Genomic DNA, 19,595 nt, shown 5'->3' with positions numbered 1-19,595 from the left:
CTTAGCTACCTACACAGACCGACTCATAATTGTAAATAGTAGTAGCACAGAGAGTGATGGTAGAGGCAGGATAAGAATGTAGAAAGTAGTCTACATTAGAAGAAGATCAAAGACTATTTTGTAAAACATAGAATTATTAGGAACCAGTTTATAATGAATAGGAGCTGTAAAAGTTAGTGAAGTATAAGTATTAATATAACAATAAAACAACTTACTGGGGCCAGCAGAAGAGCCTGCAAGGGACTGCTCCTGTCCACCTTCTGACAACGGAGTCTCTGTCGCCGCCGGCGCCTTGCCCCTGGGAATTTCTGGTGATCATGAAATAAAGAAACACAACATGGATGATTGTTTTTTGGGAAATATTCAATTTCTTTGTACTCAATCTAAAATTATGTCGGGGAAACAAATTAACATCAATTGAATTTGATCTGGTCAACTAGGAGGATAGTAGTACAGTATTGCAGGATTCTCAGACCGTCTAATAGGAAAGTTATGTAATTCACTAACTACATCAACAACAAAAACGTTCTACTACGACTGCCATCACTCAGCAGCACGAGACGTCGCGTGACAGACACAGTCCGTTATCATGATTGCAGACCACTAACAAATGTCCTATAAAAAGTAATAAATAATATACTCAACGTATCAATCCACCACTATCTCTTCAAAGTGGCAGCAGCAGGAGTACAAAGAAGGACTAGACTTGAGTCTACTGTCTCTAGCATTACGTAGTAATGCTCTCAAATGACTAAAAAGTTGTGTAATGAGTACGTGGCTACGCGCAGAGAACCATTTACCGTACAAAGTGTGGTGCGATCACTGTACGCGTACGGTGCGATTAGCCCAAAAAATATGAAAAAGGAATTATACAGATTCTAATTGTAAAAAATTGAAAAAATAATTTTTTATATAAAAAAATGGGATTTAGTTTTGTTATTATTTTACATTAAGAATATGAAATATAATTTACAATATAAAATAAATATAAATATTTTTAATAAAAATGTAAGAAATTAGTATAAAAAGAAAGAAATGTAATAATTTATACATTTAAAAATTATCATTTACTAAACCTTTGAAATGCACTGAAAAAACCATATGTTTCAGCCACGTTATAGTTAAGAATTAGTATTTAAAAAACCTTGCAAATTCACAGAAAAAAAAGTTTCACACATGTTATAGCTAGCTGGAGATTTCACTCATACAAAACCATTGAAATTCCCCCATTATAGTTAGTTCAGCTAACTATAACTCGCGCGCCCGCAATGCACTGCTGATGACATCACATACTACATCACTCTTGACATGGTCAGTGACATCACTCATGACATCACTGATGACATCTCAAATGACATCACAGATGACATCACTGATGACATCCTCCAGTAAATGTGTGTCTTTCTGAAAAATAAATATTTTTTATATATGTATATCTAAAGGTTGATGAAAGAATAAATGGGTAAATACATGTCTACATTTTTTTTTCTAAAATTGATTGTATAACTGACTTATTAAGTATACTTTAGTGAATACATGCATTGGCGAGTAATTTTTGAATATGTAAATATCTGTATCAGTGTCTCACTTTGTGTATAAGTGGCTGCATGGGTTAGTGAGTAGCGACATGACTGTCTAGATGGCTTTTAAGTTGTTTTTTTGAGTATCAGAATGGTTTGGTGGGGGGTATTTCTTACCGCACAGATCCATGAATGACTGACTCACTGTTTGTATGTGTTTTGAGAACAACATGTGTGCAGGACTGTATGGTTGGATGATTGTGTGTATGGGTGTGTTAGTGAGTGAATGACTGCCTCAGTAGTGTCTTTATGAGTAAGTACATATGTTATAAACTAGGATATGTGAGTATTGATGTACATAATTAAGGATATATGACAGTGACAGATTGGAAGAGTTCCTGTATAAATAAATATGTATTTCTATAACTGATTGTTTAAGAGAGTAAGTTTGTGTACGTTTCTATAGAAATAAGTGTAGTGGTGTGTGTAGAGCTGTATATGCAAGTAAATGGATGTTTATTTCCATGTGTGAGTATATGTGTGAATAACTCTATGTATAAGTGTATCATACTTACATATTTACTTACATATTTACTTAGCTACACACTTATAAAAACACCACTTCATCTATTCATTTACATAGTAAGTCATACTTAGTGAATTATAAAATCATTATTACAAGTATACAGTTATCCATACAGTCACTCACACAATCATTGAGTCTTATGTATACTTATTTATATACAGCAACTGACAAATACACTGCCTTTTATTTTTCTAGTTTGTTAGACATGTACCATTGAGAAATATATTTGCTCATCACCACACCCATAAAGAGATTCACTCACCCAAACTGTTAGAACATGTAGTTTTAACGTCATATATCTACTGAATCAACTATTCACACATCTTTGGACAGTCACACATCCCCCACCGAAACACACACACTTTCACATTCCCATACACATACTCAGTTAACTAATCAATAACTAATATAGACTTTCACATAGCTAGTAACCAACTGTAGAACCAGTTTACACAACAACTGACAAAGGGATACAGATATTCACACAGTTTAGTCACTATAAATTGGTCAAGTAAAAAGTCCGCTACTAAATCCTCCATCCAAATATTTATTTATATATATCCACTCATTTTTCAATGCAAATTGCTATATATATAATGCTTATTTAAATAACGAAGCAAACCACATTCACTGGATGATGTCATCAGTGATGTAATCAGTGATGTCATTTGAGATGTCATCAGTGATGTTACTGACCATGTCATGAATGATCTAATATGTGACATCATCAGCAGTGGATTGCGGGTGCGCGAAATATAGTTAGTACAACTAACTATATAGGAGCAATTTCAATGGTTTTGTATGAGTGAAATGTCCAGCTAACTATAACACCCCTAAAACGTATAGTTTTTTGAGTGAATTTCAAAGGTTTTTTAAATGCTAATTCCTAACTATATAAGGCCTGAAACCTATGGTTTTTTCAGTGAATTTGCAAGGTTTTTTAAATGCTAATTCCTAACTATATAAGGCCTGAAACCTATGGTTTTTTCAGTGAATTTGCAAGGTTTTTTAAATGCTAATTCCTAACTATATAAGGCCTGAAACCTATGGTTTTTTAAGTGAATTTGCAAGGTTTTTAAATGCTAATTCCAAACTATATAAGGCCTGAAACCTATGGTTTATTTCATTGAATTTCGAAGGTTTTTTAAATGACAATTTTTAAATGTATTAATTGTTATTTTTTTAAACTGATTTACTACATTTTTGCAGGCCGGTGTTCATAGTGCATGCCCACTTTTTACAACACTCTGCAGCGCAACCCCAGGTGCGTTTGCAGAGGAGGAACTAATTCCCCTTGCATATTCTAGGTCCCTGGGGGCCAACTAGTCCACCTGGAACCTGCAGTATGTGCCATGGGGCGGCATTGCAGAGAGGTGTAATGAGGCCACACCCTTTTTTACACCTCTCTGCAGCGCAGCCCCTGGCTTGTTTGCTGAATAGGAACTAATTTCCCTTGCATACTGGGGGTCCCTGGGGGCCAACTAGCCCACCAGGAGCCTCCGGTATGCACCAAGGGCCTGCGTTGCTTTGCCCTGGGGGCGGCGGTCCCCGGGGTAGTGTGGGGGGGATTGTGGACCCCTCACACTTCTTTATCACTATTCCACCGCGATTTGGTACCCCTGGAGTGTAATTATTTTTAAAAAACAGACCAGGTTTAAAAAAAAAAAAATCGGCCTTTTTTGTCCTTGTGGGACCACCTGGGCAGGCCTAGGGGGTCAGGGTGTATCTACCCTGCCCCCTTTTTGTGTTCTTCAAGTTTGTTTTTCTGCTTTCTTGTGCCTCGGTCTATCCAGCACAAGATGGATGCCAACACTTCCTAGTTAGAAGTGTTGACAGCCACTGAGCATGCAGCTTTCTCGGGACGGCATGCTGATTGGCTGCCACTGTCTGTCAACACTCCAAACCAGAAGTGTTGGCAGCCATCTTGTGCCTCGGTAGAACCAAGGCTCAAGAAAGCAGTGAAACAAAGGTGGAAAACACGCAAAGGGAGCAGGGTAGAAGCACCCTGACCCCCTAGGCCTGCTCAGGGGGTCCCCCAAGGTCCCCCAGGCCCCATAAATATATATATTTTTAAAAAATCGCGGGGTACGCGCACCGTATGCGTAACCGGCGATTTAAAAAAATATATATATTTTTTGGGCCTGGGGGGTCCTTGTGGGACCCCCTGAGCAGGCCTAGGGGGTCAGAGTGCTTCTACCCTGCCCCCTTTTTGAGTTCTACACATTTGTTTTTCTGCTTTCCTGTGCCTCAGTCTACCGAGGTACAAGATGGCTGCCAACACTTTCTGGTTTGGAGTGTTGACAGACATTGGCAGCCAATCAGCATGCAGCTCGTGCTCGGAATGGTACAAAGTACAGTAAGCTTACAGTAAGATTACAGTAAGCTGCTATAGATGTATATATTTTTCCTCCTAACTATATATACCTACTGGCAACCGCCAGTAGGTTATATATATATATATATATATATATATATATATATATATATACATATACATATGTTACCTACTAGCGGTCGCCAGTAGGTAGTTATAGTTAGGACCTACTATCCATAGGAAAACTGTAACATTCTATTTGGAATAACTTTAGCGCTGGGGGACCAACCTTCGCGAAATTTTCAAAACTGCTGGGGCGCGCTGGTCCGCTTCTATCTTGAAAGTTTCGGGATGATTCATCAAGCGGGACCGAGAAAAAAGGGGGGTCCCAAAACGTGTTTTCCCCATGTAATTTCTCATAGGAATCTTTACTCGATGCTACAGCCGAACTGTTCAACGGAATTACACCAAATTTGGCAGAAAGGTAGACCTTGGTTCAGAGTCGTGCTTTATATCTATGGCCGAGCAGGATCCTCTCATCCTGCCGAGCATGAGCTTTATGCTAAGTGGCTGTTAACACTCCAAATCAGGAAGTGTTGGCTGCCATCTTGTGCCTCGGTAAACCGAGGCACAGGAAACCTAAGAAAAAAATGTGAAAAACGTGAAAAGGGGGCAGGGTAGAAACACCCTGACTCCCTAGGCCTGCTTAGGGGGTTCCACAAGGACCCCCAATGCCCAAACAAAAAAGAAAATGTGTTTTTCTTTTAAATATCATCAAAATCCGCGCAGGGTACGCGGATCGTGCCGATTAAAAAAAGAAACAAAGCGCGGTCTCCCTTGCTTCGATGCTAATTAGCCCCCAGGGGGCCCAAGTCTAGTGGACATGTTAAAAATAAAGTGTGGGGGGGCCCAATCCCCCCACACTGCCACGGGGCTTTGTAAAATATGGGAGGGGTGCTGCACTGCTGCCCCTCTCCTGGTGCCTTGTCATGGCCTTGGGGATTGCCACTACACAGGGCCGGTTCCTGCAGTGTCCCTGGGTGCCCACCACCAGGACACTGTAGTTTGCAATGACTAGGTGAGAGCCTTGCGGCGTTGCAGAGAGGTGGTGCAGGCCGTGCCCCTTTTTACATCCCTCTGCTATGCAGCTCTGTGGCGCTTACTGGATGTACCTAGTGGGCTAGTTGGACTCTAGGGACCCTCAGGATTGAAGGGGAATCATTTCCCCAACTTAAAACGCGCCTCAGGGGGTGTTTGCACAGTGGTGAAGGGAGGTGACGGTGTAGGAAAGTGGCTCTATATTTACTGGACCGAAGCAAAATCAGCCAAAATACGAATTCCGATTTACTCACCTGTTATCTATCAGGAGAGACCTCAATGCTGTATTTTTGAGCCCAGTACTGATCCTGAAAAGTAATTCTAACCGTACTTACCAGTAACTTGCATTTCCTTCCATAGGCTAACATTGACTGGTTTCACTTGGAAATTTTTATATGTGGAGTTTTGGAACTATATATTGACCTAAAATCAGCCGAACAACAAATTACGATGTAATCACCTGTTATGCGTAGAGACTTCAGTTGTGCATCTTTGTGCTCAGTACTGATCCTGAAAAGTAATTCTAACCGTACTTACTAGTAACTTGAATTTCCTTCCATAGGATATCATTGCCTGCTATATAAAATTGATATACATTTTTTTTTAAATAAAATAAAGGAACAATCTTAGAATATCAATATTTTCCCCATTTCTTTTCAGTTTATCTTAATTTTTTTATTGTAATTTAAAAAATAAAATATCTAAAAATAAATAGTTTAAACAATTTAGGAAATAAGTATAAAAAAATATAAATATAACAATTAATACATTCAAAAATTGTCATTTACAAAACCTTTGAAATTCACTAAAAAAAACATAGGTTTCAGACATGTTATAGTTAGGAATTAGCATTTAAAAGACCATAGAAATTTACTGAAACACCCATAGGTTTTAGGGGTGTTATAGTTAGCTGGACATTTCACTCGTACAAAACCATTGAAATTCCTACGTTATAAACTATAAATCGCGTGCCCGCAATCCACTGCTGATGATGTCACATATTACATCATTCATGACGTGGTCAGTGACATCACTGATGACATCTCAAATGACATCACTGATGACATCCTCCACGTGACAATGTGATACATCTCATCATATAACCTTTCAACACGCATTATAAAATATGGAGTACCATATTTGAAACCATTGACACACCAATACAAGTTTCTAGAAACCCTCTCAGTGATTCCTACATCTACACACACATCTAAACACTTACCTGTAGATTCACTCATACATGCTAACAAAGATCAATAGAACACTATTAAATGTACTTATACACCTACATCAACATTACACACCAGCACACTACCTATTCACTTATGCAGTCACCCTACTCACTTATGAAAGCAATTGATCATACTTACATTTAGTAAGCTACACACTTATACAAAAACACTTTATTTATTCATATAGATAGTAACTCATACTTAGTGTGTTATAAAATCACTATTACAAGTATACAGTTTTCCATACAGCCACTCATACAATCACAGAGTCTTATGTATACTTATTTATGTACAACCACTGTCACATACACTGCCTTTTATATTTCTACTTTGTTGGACATTGAGAAACATATTTACTCATCACCACACCCATAAAGAGATTCATTCACCCAAACAACTGTTTCCACATACAGTCTTAACCTCATTGACCTACTAAATCAACTATTTACACATCTTTGGACAGTCACACACCTCCCACCCAACCACTCACACATTCACTACCCATACAAATACTCACTTAACTAATTAATAACTAATATAGACTTTCACATAGCTAGTAACCAACTTGTGTAGTAGTTTACACAACAAGAGATAGAGTGATACAGCTATTCACATAGTTTAATCACTATCCCATATATTTAGTGAGACACTTTAAATTAGTCACTTGGACAGTCAATCAAAGTGCTACTAAATCATCCATCCAGACACTTATACATCCACTCAGTCTTCAATGCAGATTGCTATATATAGAATACTTATTTAAATATCGAACAAAATCACATTCACTGGATGATGTCATCAGTGATATCGTCAGTGATGTCACTGACCATGTCATGAATGATGTAATATGTGACATCATCAGCAGTGGATTGCAGGCTTGCGTGTTATAGTTAGTACAACTAACTATAATGGAGGAACATATATATACATTTGTATATATCACGATATTTTGTACAACTACATTTTTGAGCTCAATATTTTTGTTCTCAATATTTTTGTACTTACCTGTTTAAGTATAAAGAGTCAATATTTTTGCAGTCTATATTTTTACTTAGATCTTTTTTACTTCTATAATTTCGAGGTTGATATTCCGTCAGTGAACCATTTCTGAGATTTTGGAATAAGTTGGGCATGTTGAAGGGATATGTGCACAAGATTAAACTAAAAAAGAGACCATTTCCTGTCCAACACAAAATAAGGAGATTACTTATCATTGTCAGGGAGGGTGTGAAAGAGTTGATAAAAGAAATGTTGCAAGAGGGAATCATAGAACCTGTGGAGGCTTCCAATTGGGTTTTACCAGGGTTAATTACTCGCAAAGACAATGGTTGTTTGAGGTTCTACATGGGCTTGAGGTCCTTGAATCATAACATTGTGGCAGACACCGATCCCCTTCCATAATATTAATGAATGGTTCTAATGTTGAATGGGGGAGGTATTTTTCTAAGTTGGACTTAAAAAACGTATACCATCAAATTAAACTCCATGAGGGTTCAAAGCCGCTCACTGCGTTCATAACAATGGAATTAACTTTTCAGTTTACGCACATGCCATTCAGTTTGTCATCAGTGATTAGCATTTTTCAACACATGAGTTCTAAAGTATTTCAAGTGATGGAGAACATCCTCTATTTTCAAGACAACATACTGATTTTTGGTAAGACCGTTGAGGAGCACAACACAAGCAACCCTTGCAGACGATTGCTGATGTGGAGCTTACAAATTTTGTTTTTTGTCGGAACAAGTGGAATATTTGGGGTACACACTTTGAGAGCAGGAACAGGAGAAGTATTTCAATTTTATTAAGAATGAAATTGGTGTGGCAGAGATTCTAGTGCACTTTGATATTGGGCTCAAATCAATCGTAACAGTGGATGCAAGTTCACAGGTGTGGGGGTCATTCTCTCACAAAAGCATAGTGGCAGTGAGAAAACTGCTGCTTTCACATCTGGGACATTAACAAATGTCAAGAGAAACTACTTTACTGATGCTTTCACATCTAGGACATTAACAAATGTCAAGAGAAACTACTTTGTGATCGAGAGAGAGGTCCTGGCTGCGGTGTGGGGTGTAGAGTATTTACAAACATACATATGGGATACAGAATTTGTGTTGAGGTCTGATCATAAGCCATTAGTCAGAGTTCTTCTTCCTGGTGGTGCAGGCAACCATCATTATGTTCTGAAACCCATACAGGGCTGATGGAATGTACAGGCTGACTGTCTGTCCCGGTTGTCTGGTGATTGGAAGTTGATGGATGGATCTAATCAGTGGAATGATAAACACGAAGAACCGGTTCCCTCAGTACAAATTGCTTTGTTGGAGCTTTTACTAGTGTTCAGCACACATAGAAGTTGCAAATTGTCTTTTTTTAAATGATTGTTTATGGCCAGGAAGGAACACCTTCCTGCACATAAATACTCATTCATGGCGTTTTGCTGTTTCTACGTGTTTTGCACAATGCAGCACATATAAAAACAGCAAAAACAAGGAGAAGTAAAAGATTTCTTATTGTTTCGCCTTGTTAACACCAGGTTTTCCCCTAAGTATAGCATGAAAGGCTGCCTTATTTACATGGCAGCGTTAAGCGACGCTAAGTGACTTAATGTTGCCTTGTAAACAAGGCGAAGCCCCTATCGCCACAGGAACTTCACTAAAAGTGGTATTCCTGTGGCGACAGGGGCTTGTAAATATTCCCCTATATTTGCTAATGCTTTTATGGTATTGTGTTTGTGTTTGTGAACCATCAGATAAACTAATCTATCTCTAATTGATCAAGTTTATCTTGTTTAATTTTGCAAACTAACAAAATGCTCAAAGTTCTTATAGCTTTGTTTTATCATCCCGTTTTCATTTTTTTTCTCCTAATGTTTTAATTTGCTTGTATGCTGGGACAAACATCTGTCCTGATCGTGAGAGGTTATTTCGCTCGCAGCCTTTGGAACTGGGATTCCTGCATCGGACTTTGGCTTTTAACTTTTCCCCTGGACTGCCCTGTAATTGCAGCCTGATTACCAAGGATCTCTACACCTCGGGGCTTTCACCGCCGCTGCTGCCGGGGCAGGGACTGTGAGACCCAGGGTGCATAGCGCTTCACCATCACAGCGCACCGGGTGTCTCTTCCCGCCCCCAACTCCCTCATTTAAGCACACCCACTGCCGCGCACGCGGGACGCGTGCGGGACTTAGCCCGGGGCGAAGCCCGGGCAAAGGGCGGGCCGTTTGAGGCCGTTTGAGAACGGGAGAGACCGGACCGGGCCACTCCCCTCCCTAAGGACACCTTAATTCTAAAATTTTGCCTGATTACCCTGAAGTACGGCGTGATCGATATGACAACTAGGGAAACAAGAAGCAAGGCGGCCACCATGCTAACAGGTACTCTGGACAATTTTCTTGCTGAGGCTAATACTGTGGTAAACAAGGGTCTTACAGTCCTAGAAAAACAAATAGCAGAAGGGATGGAAAGCTCGCACCTAGTTTCCCCAGGGCCATCTTCTAATGTTAGATCGTCACAACTGCTTGATGCTGCCCACTTATCTGTTATGGATAGCATCGATCAAACCATAGAGTCAGTTCTGCAGCAGTTGAGGACACCATCTAACTCACATAGGGAGCGAGACTCAGTTCATACCATCGATGAGGCGACGTCTTCCCCGATCCCACAGATAGTTTTAACTATGGACATGGGGAATGTCTCTACTGCAACAGATCACATGGGTCTTCGAGAGGGTGCTGTCCCGAAAAGGAAAAGATCGAGGAAGTCCAAAGGTGCTAAAAGGGCTAAAGTAGATTCCATCCCAGATACCGTTGATGACAGCACGGATGGCTCAGGAACATCTTCCGCCGTGAGCATCATCGAAACGGCGAGCCCTTTACACCCCGCCTCCAACCCTATAGCTCCGCATACTGGCCCATTCATCTTTGGAGGGGGACTCTCAAACACCACGGAGCACATTATTTGCTCAATCACTGACATTATTAAAAATCTCTAGGATCCCCTCTCGATTATACTGGACTGCATTGAGGCTAGACTTCTAGCAATAGAAAAATTGAGCTGGGGTAGGGCGGACCAGCAAGGGCTCCGATCAAGTACTAATGGAGCAAATGGGACTAATGGTGGGAATTCTCTCCTGCCCAGTGCTCCTTCTACGGTGGTCCCAACCCTGCCCACTACCCTTTCCATGGAGAACGTCCCCATAATCACCCCATCCCAACCTGTCCCAGTACCTCTCCCTAGGCAACTCCCTCCGGTCCCGCCTGTCAGGAAGTCGAAGTTACCTACTCCGGCTATCACAACGGGACAGGAGAGACCGCCTAATGTAATGGCTCACTGCCCCAACCGGATTAATAATAGCCACAATCGGCGAAAAGCAGTTAACTTGCCTTCAGAGGCGGCGGCATATACTGTAATTCTGATGGGGGTACCCGAGCTCTCCAGCAACGTGGCGGAATCTTTTGACTCCCTACACAACAAAGTTATTAGCTGGTTAAATGTTCACAGGCCCCTACCACCTAATCGGAGAGGAGAAGTTTGGATGGTTAGAAGGGTCCCATGGGTTGGGTACACTGTTAAGAAAAAAGGGGGTGACTGCATAATTGTAGGTTTTAGGAGTTCCCAGGTTGTTACCCACATCTGCAATTGGTTTGGTAGTTCAGGGAACACATCAATAGAACTGGTCCCCCTGTCGTTTTTTTATACTCATGTGGGAGACGCGACCAGGGTGGGATTTGCTGTTGATGGGTGAAGGTACAGGCCCCCTCACTATGATACCCTTATCTATAGCAATTATGTTCACCCCAATAGATACAGTTGCCTTGACCAGGTTGACTGACTCCCGATGGGTGCATCTAATGGGGATAATCAAGGGGTAGTTTCTGAAACCGCTTGGGTGGGTACAGGATTAGATGTAATTGATAATACCAAACGAGACCCTGTCGCTTCTCCCTTGGAGAACAATACTACCACTAGTTTCCGTGGCCATCCCGCTACTCTATCGCCGAGACCATCCTGTTCTAATTTAACATCTGAAGCTCCAACTGATTTGGGAGTACTACCGGATAGGTCTGTATTACCATTTGCAGGTAACGCTGCCGAGAGGACTAGGGGGACGGCATTAAAGACTCCCGTACGACCCATGAAGGTCCTCTCCTGGAATGTGGCAGGTATCGCCAACAAATTGGATTCAAATGATTGGGCTTCTCTAGTAGGCAGTAATGATATCTGTCTCTTCCAGGAGACTTGGGCTAGAGAACCCTTTCCCAGGGCAGGTTACGCAACTTTTTACATCAATGCTAAGTGGAATGGTAAAGGGAGGCCTTCCGGTGGACTCGCTGTCTAGGTGGCCAGTCATATTGGTTGTAGTGCAGAGATACTACCAACCTTCTCGGAGGACATACAATGTGTTCTTCTTAAATGGCCTAACACCTTCAATCTAGTGATTGTCAACGTGTACTCGCGCCCAGTCAGTGTGTCCATGGAATCACCCACTTTGGATGATTTTTCATCATTTTGGGGGCAACTTCCCATCGACTGTAATATTTTGATGGGCGGAGACTTCAACTGCCACTTCGAACCCCTGGAAGGTTTGAAGGAGGGTGCCCTAACTGCTGAAGACGATTATTGGGGGATCCCTACATGCCAATCCCCCCATCCAAAATCATGGTCCCCTCTACCGGTGCAGATTATGTCTCTGACTCTGAACTTCGCCCTGAGGGCTTGTAATGGGCGCACTCCGTCTGATACCCCCTCAGCGTGTACCTTTAATAGGAAGGACCACGAATCGCGCCTGGACTACATTTTTGTAGATACAGGCTTGTGGTCCAAGGTCCAGGATTTTAGGGTAATAGATAGACCAGATAGCGATCATAACGCCCTTTGTTTAGATATGGCTCACCCTGCTCCTGGAGCAGGGTCGTCATCTATTGACCCCAGTGAAGACACAGGGAATTTGGTCTTATGCAACAATAGATGCAGGGTAAGATGGGGGAAAATTAGGAAGTTCAAAAGAGTGCATAACAAAAATGTACGAATTGGCACTCCCAAAGTTAGATGAAATAGACGGACTAATTAACCAACCTAGAGCCATTGACTTTAATGAGAAATTAGCCCAAATCCACACAGATTTAGTGGGAACTCTAGGAGAGGTTTTTACCCGGTGGTGACCAGGAAGAAGGAAGAAGAAAACCCGTACCTCAGCTTGGTATAATTCCACTTGTAAAAAGACCGAGCTGATTTCTATGATAAAGTCCGGCTCTAATAAAGACAAGGTAGTTGAGCTAAGACACAAATATAAGGAAGCCATGGCACAGGCAAAGTCAGAATGGGACTGGAATAGATGGCAGGACCTATCCCTGGCACCGGAAACCAGGGATTCTAAAAAATTCTGGTCTCTGGTTAACACTGGCACAGGCGAACCTAAAACAGAAGTGGAGCCAAATATCGCTGCCTCCGTATGGGAATCCCATTTTAGCAAATTGTATCAAGATACTCCTGAATTTGCTAATGAGGTGGCCCTTGACATCACATCTGATTCCGCAGTTAAATTAGAATTTACACTGGGGAGGTAGTAAAGGCCATAGAGAGACTGGCGTTGGGGAAGGCCCCAGGACTTGACAGACTGCCCGGCGATTTGTTCAGATATCATCCAGAGATCTGGGGCCCGTACCTTCCAATCCTTTTTAATTCTATCTTGGGAGGCATGGAGATCCCCTGTACTTGGCTGGGGGCAGAGATAGTACCAATTTTCAAAAAGGGCTCTCCTCTGCTCTCAGCCAACTACAGGCCGATCAGCCTTATAGATGTACCCCAAAAACTCTTTTCCCGCCTTCTCCCGGACCATCTCCTTGACTGGATGGAGGATAGTGCGATTCTCAATCCCCTCCAGGTGGGCTTCAGGAAAAACACGTCCAACATGGACCAGATTTTCCGCCTTGTCCTTCTCTACTGGAAAACAGTGAGGATTGAGGGGGGGAGTCTGTACATGGTGTTCGTGGACCTGAGGTCCGCATTTGACTTGGTTCCCCGTAAGAAATTATGGGAGGTCCTTAAGGAGTTGGGACAAGTGGAACAGCTACAGGCTATAATTAGGCTCCATGAAGGCAATTTTGCCCAGGTTAGGTGTGGGAGGGATGGAGCATTGTCCTCTAGGTTTCCAGTCCTCAGAGGGGTAAGACAGGGTTGCGTTCTTGCGCCGACCCTGTTTTGCCTCTTTGTTAACAGTGTCATACTCCACCTTGACAATGTCAGGGACAACGACGCACCCTTGTTGGCAGGCAGGAGGGTTCCGGCTATTATGTTATGTTATGTTATGTTAAAATGTGTTTATATAGCGCTCGGCTACTCTAAAAGAGTGTCCCGGCGCTTTCCACATAAAGCTACAGTGTATAACAACATAACAGGAAAAACAAGAGCCCCAGAAAAAAACAAAGAAGAAAATCCACCTAAACAGAAAGATTAAAAGGCCAAGTCTTCAAATTCCTTCTGAATTGAAGCAGATTGGGAGTGCTGCGAAGTTCCAGTGGAAGCGAGTTCCACAGCTGGGAGGCCTTGAGGCTAAAAGAGCACCCCCCAATCCGGGCCTTCCGCACGCGTGGAACCACGGCCGTGAAGAGGGATTCCGAACGCAATGAGCGGGCAGGGCGATAAAAAGCCAATCTCTTCTGTAGATATCCTGCGCCTGAGCCAAACAGAGCTTATGTTTATGTTTATATTATGTTTGCTGATGACACCCTCTTGCTTTCCAAATCCCCGATGGGGATTCAACGGATGTTAGACGGGTTTGGGGATTTCTGTAGGTCACACGGTCTGGAGATAAATACAGAGAAAACCAACTTCATGATATTCAACCCCTCCTTTAAAACTAGGCCCAGTCCAACACTGGGTTCAGCAAGGCTGGAAAGGGTAAGAACGTTCCAGTATTTGGGGGTAACTCTACACGAGAACTTATCATGGGGTCCTCAGATAGCTAGATCCCGATTAAAGTTGGCACAAATGTCAGGGGCAATTCTGAAGGTTGCGAATACATCAACATTTAAACCCATTAGTCCAGCCGTGGAGATGTACAAAACCCAAGCCAAAGCAGCCGCATCTTATGGTGGTGAATTGTGGGGTCATAAAGCCGGGACAGAACTTGTCAGGGTAGAAAATAACTTCCTCAGACGCCTTTTGGTTCTCCCACAAGGTACACCCTTGCTACATCTAAGATTAGTTTTGAGGCTCCCTTCAATAGGGGATGAATTGGCATCAAAACCGCTAAGGTTTTGGCACAGGCTCTGGTCCACTGGTGAACTTGCCCACTATAGGGAAGACCTTAAGCATGTTATGAATCTTAACCAGCGTGATAGAATCCTGTGGTTGGCTTACATCAAAAGAGAATTCTATCGCTTGGGACTTCCTGAGTTGTGGGAGGTTCCTGAAAGAGGTTGCCAAAGGGTGCCCCGCAAAAGGCTCATTGAAATATTCAAGGAGAAAAGTCTAGGTTCCCTTGTGTGTGCATCCAAAGAAGGCACCCTAACTGAACAATTTCTGGATACCAAAAATTCTTACTACTTTGAAGGTTTTATGGACATTATATTTCCTATTTTGGCAAGGAAACTGTTCATTCAATGGAGGCTAGGCACCCTGCCCCTCAAAACTTTTACTTGCAAATGGACAGTGCGGGACGATAAAATCTGCCCTGGGTTCAACAAGAATGAAGAGGACGAAACTCACGTGTTGTTTTTTTGCCCTGCCTACACTAGATCGAGGAAATACTGGCTAGTGCCATTGTTCAGGAATTTGGGCATAAGAAACTATTTACACTCATACAAAATTCTAAAGACAAGTACCCTGCCCCATATAGTTTTTGCAGTTGCCAAGTTTTTAATGGCCATGTGGCAGATCAGGGGAAAATACTAAAAGATTCAGTTTCTGTAAAAAGTGTTATGAACTGTAATAAAATAGAGTTAATCGCCTCCTCATGCCCAGATCCTACAGGGAAATGAACTAGTAGTGAAATGCACCCTGCCATGTTTTTATTCTGTGTTTGATGTGTTTTAAATGGTTTAATGAATCTTTTATGGTCTCAAATGGCCGAAATAAAGAATTTTTGGATTGGATTGGTATTTCGTTATGCATTATTGTAATTTTGAGTTCATACAGAACGGAAGGGAATGTGCTGTATAGTGCTCGGGTGCCTCATGCTAAACATATTTTTGCCTTGTGCAGTTGAGTTGGTGGAATCCTGTTACTGCAGGGTTGCAGATTATGGTGTGAGGGTGAATGTTCCTGGAGGGGCTCGAGCTGTTGTCTGAAATAAAGCCACTTACCGCTTCCACTGCAGTGTCCTCGCAGTTTTCTTCACAACAAGGTGACTAACTGTAATTTCTTTATTATTTTGTCTTAGAAAATAGCAAGATTTCATCACACAGAGCCAGGGAAGAATACTGCAAGAGGAAGGAAAACCTGAGGAAAAGAGAAGATTTTTTGTGATTTTGAAGGTTTCTTCGTTATACTGTTGAGGGTTAATTTTTCCTTCAAAAAGTTTTAACCAAACAGATGTTTTTCTTATATTCATGCAGAGCTAGGAGAAATACTGTTTTCTAATAGGAGAAGTGTTGTTTACAGCTGCATTGGTCTTTTGCCTATCCTCAGAAATCTGAGTTGGTTCGGATTTCAAAGTGTGCGCTACTTTCTGCAAAATGTCTCTATTTTGGTTCTGCTCGATAAAAGAAGAGAGACAGGAAGTGACGTCGCTTTCAAGAATTTTGGCAAGATAGGGAAGGAGAGAGATAGGTCTGAAATTTGAAGGGAGGGAGGAGTCAAGACCAGGTTTTTTGAGAATGGGGGAAACAATAGCAGACTTAAATGAAGAAGGAACCAATCCAGTAGAAAGAGAAGCATTAAGAAGGGAAAGAGGGAAAGAGGCTCCCATCTCATGAAGTTGGTTTCTGCTCACTGGGTGCTGCCTTGGTGGCGTTTGGAGATGTCCGGGGTACCGGGATTCAGAAACCCACCCCCTGATCTGGGAGAAATTACGGCTGTGTGGAAGTCAATTGGCTTCACGCTGGGCAGTGTGTATTCCACCCCTGTCCCCGCTTAAAGGACACCAGACAATGGGAGGTTGAGATGTTAGGGGACTGGAGGCGACAGCGTGTTCCATGGCAGCAGAGGGCGGATAATTTGCCAACAGTACAGCGCTTTCCCACCCCATGCAACATCGACCAGGAGGTGCAAACAAGATGCATTCTGGGACTGATAGTTGCGGTACAACCATGTGACTGACCAGGGGCATTTGCAATTGGTATTCGTGCCAGAAGGGGCGGGGCAGCGCCAGACTAATCAGGTGGGGTGTGATACTACATCAGAAAATTGCCACCATCTGAAGCAACTACAGCCGTGGAGCTGATTTCCAAGCCGAAATGCATTCGTCTCATAGCGGGTGTCTAATACTTTTCCGACTTGCCGTCTGAGGAATAAAAGCTGTTTATACCTGTCCCCTTGGCTGGCCTCTTCACTCTCGTCGTGGGCGGAGGTGATGGATTGTTATATATATATATATATATATATTGTATCCAAAAATATTATTTGATGATTTTATTTCTAGAACAGATAAATAACAGTTTCCAAAGTAGTAATACTTTTCGAAAATGCAGTAGAGATAGTTTTGCAAGGCAGTAAATAAATGCTTTACAGTCTTGGAAATACTTTGCATTGTCAACCAGAAACAGTAACACTGGGTACTTGAAAAAGATAGACAGTTGTATGTAATAGATATAATGCAATGCAAACCTAAGGAAGGAAAACAATGTTATGCATTAGCAGAGGGGGGGTTTAGACCAACACTGGGCAAGGTTCAGTTTAAGGAAGGTACTGCACCACCAGCGGCAATAGGGCAGCCAGGTGCAGAGGTCACTGAGTCCAATGTTAGTCAACAGAGACTGGGGGCACCCGAAGAGGTACGGGATTTAGTATCTACCCCACAGCAGTGGATACCGACGATTATATTTATCCTCATGGTCAGCAGAGAGCAATGAAGATGAATAAGATTCAGTAGACAGTCAACACAGTTACCGTTGCAGTCATCATTAGCGAGTCACTGTAGATTGAAAGGAGGCACTGCCATCTCAACAGTCGTGGTTGTGGGGGTGGGGATGTGCGGGGGATCGAGAATTTCAGCTGACGTCGGAGCATCATAGGGAGGCCCGATTGTGCAGGCAGGGTAGGAGGAGGCTGACAATGCCACTTGCAGGAGGGTACAGGGTCCCAGGACTAGAGCTGTGAACAGCTTGGGTCATTGGGTCACGAGGCTCTCTCTAGGTCATAGAGGCCATCCAGCTATGGTGCTTTCTTCTGGCAGGGCAGAGTCATGTTGAAACAAGTTGTGTGTCCTCTACCACTGCGGTCTTGGGGTTCTTTTGTAATAGTGAGCCGCATTGACACAAGTGTCGGTACTCAACTGCTGCTGTTCTTGTACCAGCGGATGCCGGGAACTTGAGCCTCTACCCCAAAGGGAGGTTTCTTGATGGTTTGATGATTTGGTGAAGGTTGAAATGTCTCCAGGGTTTCTTGGAGGACTTGCAGGGTTTCTGGAAAGACAGCAGGTCCAGTTGTTAAACCGGTTACAGGTGGAGGGGCTCTTCCCGTAACCTGTCTCCAGAGGTTCAGTTCCTGGTCCGACAGCAGTCTTCTTCAGTCTTCATCTTTGGTCCGCCGAGCCTGAGGAACTAGGTTCAGGGGTGTCCGGAAATACTTAATTTCGGCGCATTACAGGTACTGGCAGATGGTAGCTAATGGGTTACTTGCCTTTAAGGGTGACTACACCCTTAGAAGGTCCCCTTCCTTTGGGGAGGGGGCATCCCCCTTACCTGATTGGATCAAATCCTTCCATTCAAGAAGGAGTGTGCAGGCCACTTAGGGGTGGTCCTGGCAAGAGAGGACATGCCTCTCCTGACTACTAATTCTCCCGCTGACCTTGCTGCCAAAAATGGGACTTTGTAAAGGGGGCGGGCATCTCCACAAGCTGGAAAGGCCCTGGTTAGCATATCAAAGGGTGGGAAGCCTTTGAGGCATACTGCCTTGAATGATGTTCCTGCTTAGGGGGTAGGAGTGAAGCACCTCCACCCCAGCAGCTTTTGTCCCTGACACACAAGAGTACAAGGGCTCCCACCTCAGGGGGTTAGAAACATGTCTGTTTGTGGGAGGCTGGTGCAGACCAGTCATCTGGACATAAGGGAATTTGTCATTTTTCAAGGAGCATCTCTAAGATGCCCTCTGAGTACATTCTGTAATTAATCCAACACTGGCATCAGTGTGGGTTTATCATGCTGAGGAGTTTGATACCAAACTCCTTTGCATTCAGTAAAGCCGAAAGAGAACTATGGATTTCGTTATGACAAGCTCCCAGTCCATGTACTCAATATGGCTCTACTGCACTTACACTGTATGTGAATCGCACAGGCGCTGTAGGGGCACATGGCTCATGCAGCTGCTCCTTTATCTGTGATATAGAGCACCCTTTCTTGGGGCTGTGAGGGGCAACCTACCTAGGCCACAGCCAGTGGTTGTTGGGCATGTCACACAGGTATGAGTTGAAAGATATAGGTACAAGACACACTGTCAAGACCGAACCAAGAGCACAGCTTTGGTGAAACTTATTCTCACTAATTGCACAATTTTTTTCATAAAAATTCAACTTCATAAAATGTAAAGAAACACACATTCAAATATTCATTAATTTCTAAATGATGTTGTAATTCCAATTCTCATTGATAATTATTTTCCCATATTTTTCATATTTTAACTGTGTTCAATAAAGTCATTCCTTCATGAATTTCTTCGTACATAGCTCAATTATTCATGAACATACAA

At 42.6% G+C, this 19,595-nt stretch overlaps 1 long non-coding RNA gene across 1 annotated transcript in view; it reads right to left on the bottom strand.

Annotated features, from left to right (window-relative positions):
• LOC147730591 (uncharacterized) overlaps window positions 1–19,595 on the bottom strand; it is a 45,730-nt gene that overhangs the window by 2,887 nt on the left and 23,248 nt on the right. Inside the window, exon 3 of the long non-coding RNA XR_015308591.1 lies at window positions 216–308. This is a non-coding gene — a long non-coding RNA (uncharacterized LOC147730591). The remainder of the gene's footprint in view (window positions 1–215; window positions 309–19,595) is intronic.

This window comes from Lissotriton vulgaris, chromosome 2_1, assembly GCF_964263255.1.
Source record: "Lissotriton vulgaris chromosome 2_1, aLisVul1.2, whole genome shotgun sequence".
In the NCBI taxonomy this organism is placed as follows: Eukaryota; Metazoa; Chordata; class Amphibia; order Caudata; family Salamandridae; genus Lissotriton; species Lissotriton vulgaris.
The sequence above is the reverse complement of the archived record's forward strand: the minus strand, read 5'-3'. Positions and strand labels throughout refer to the sequence as shown.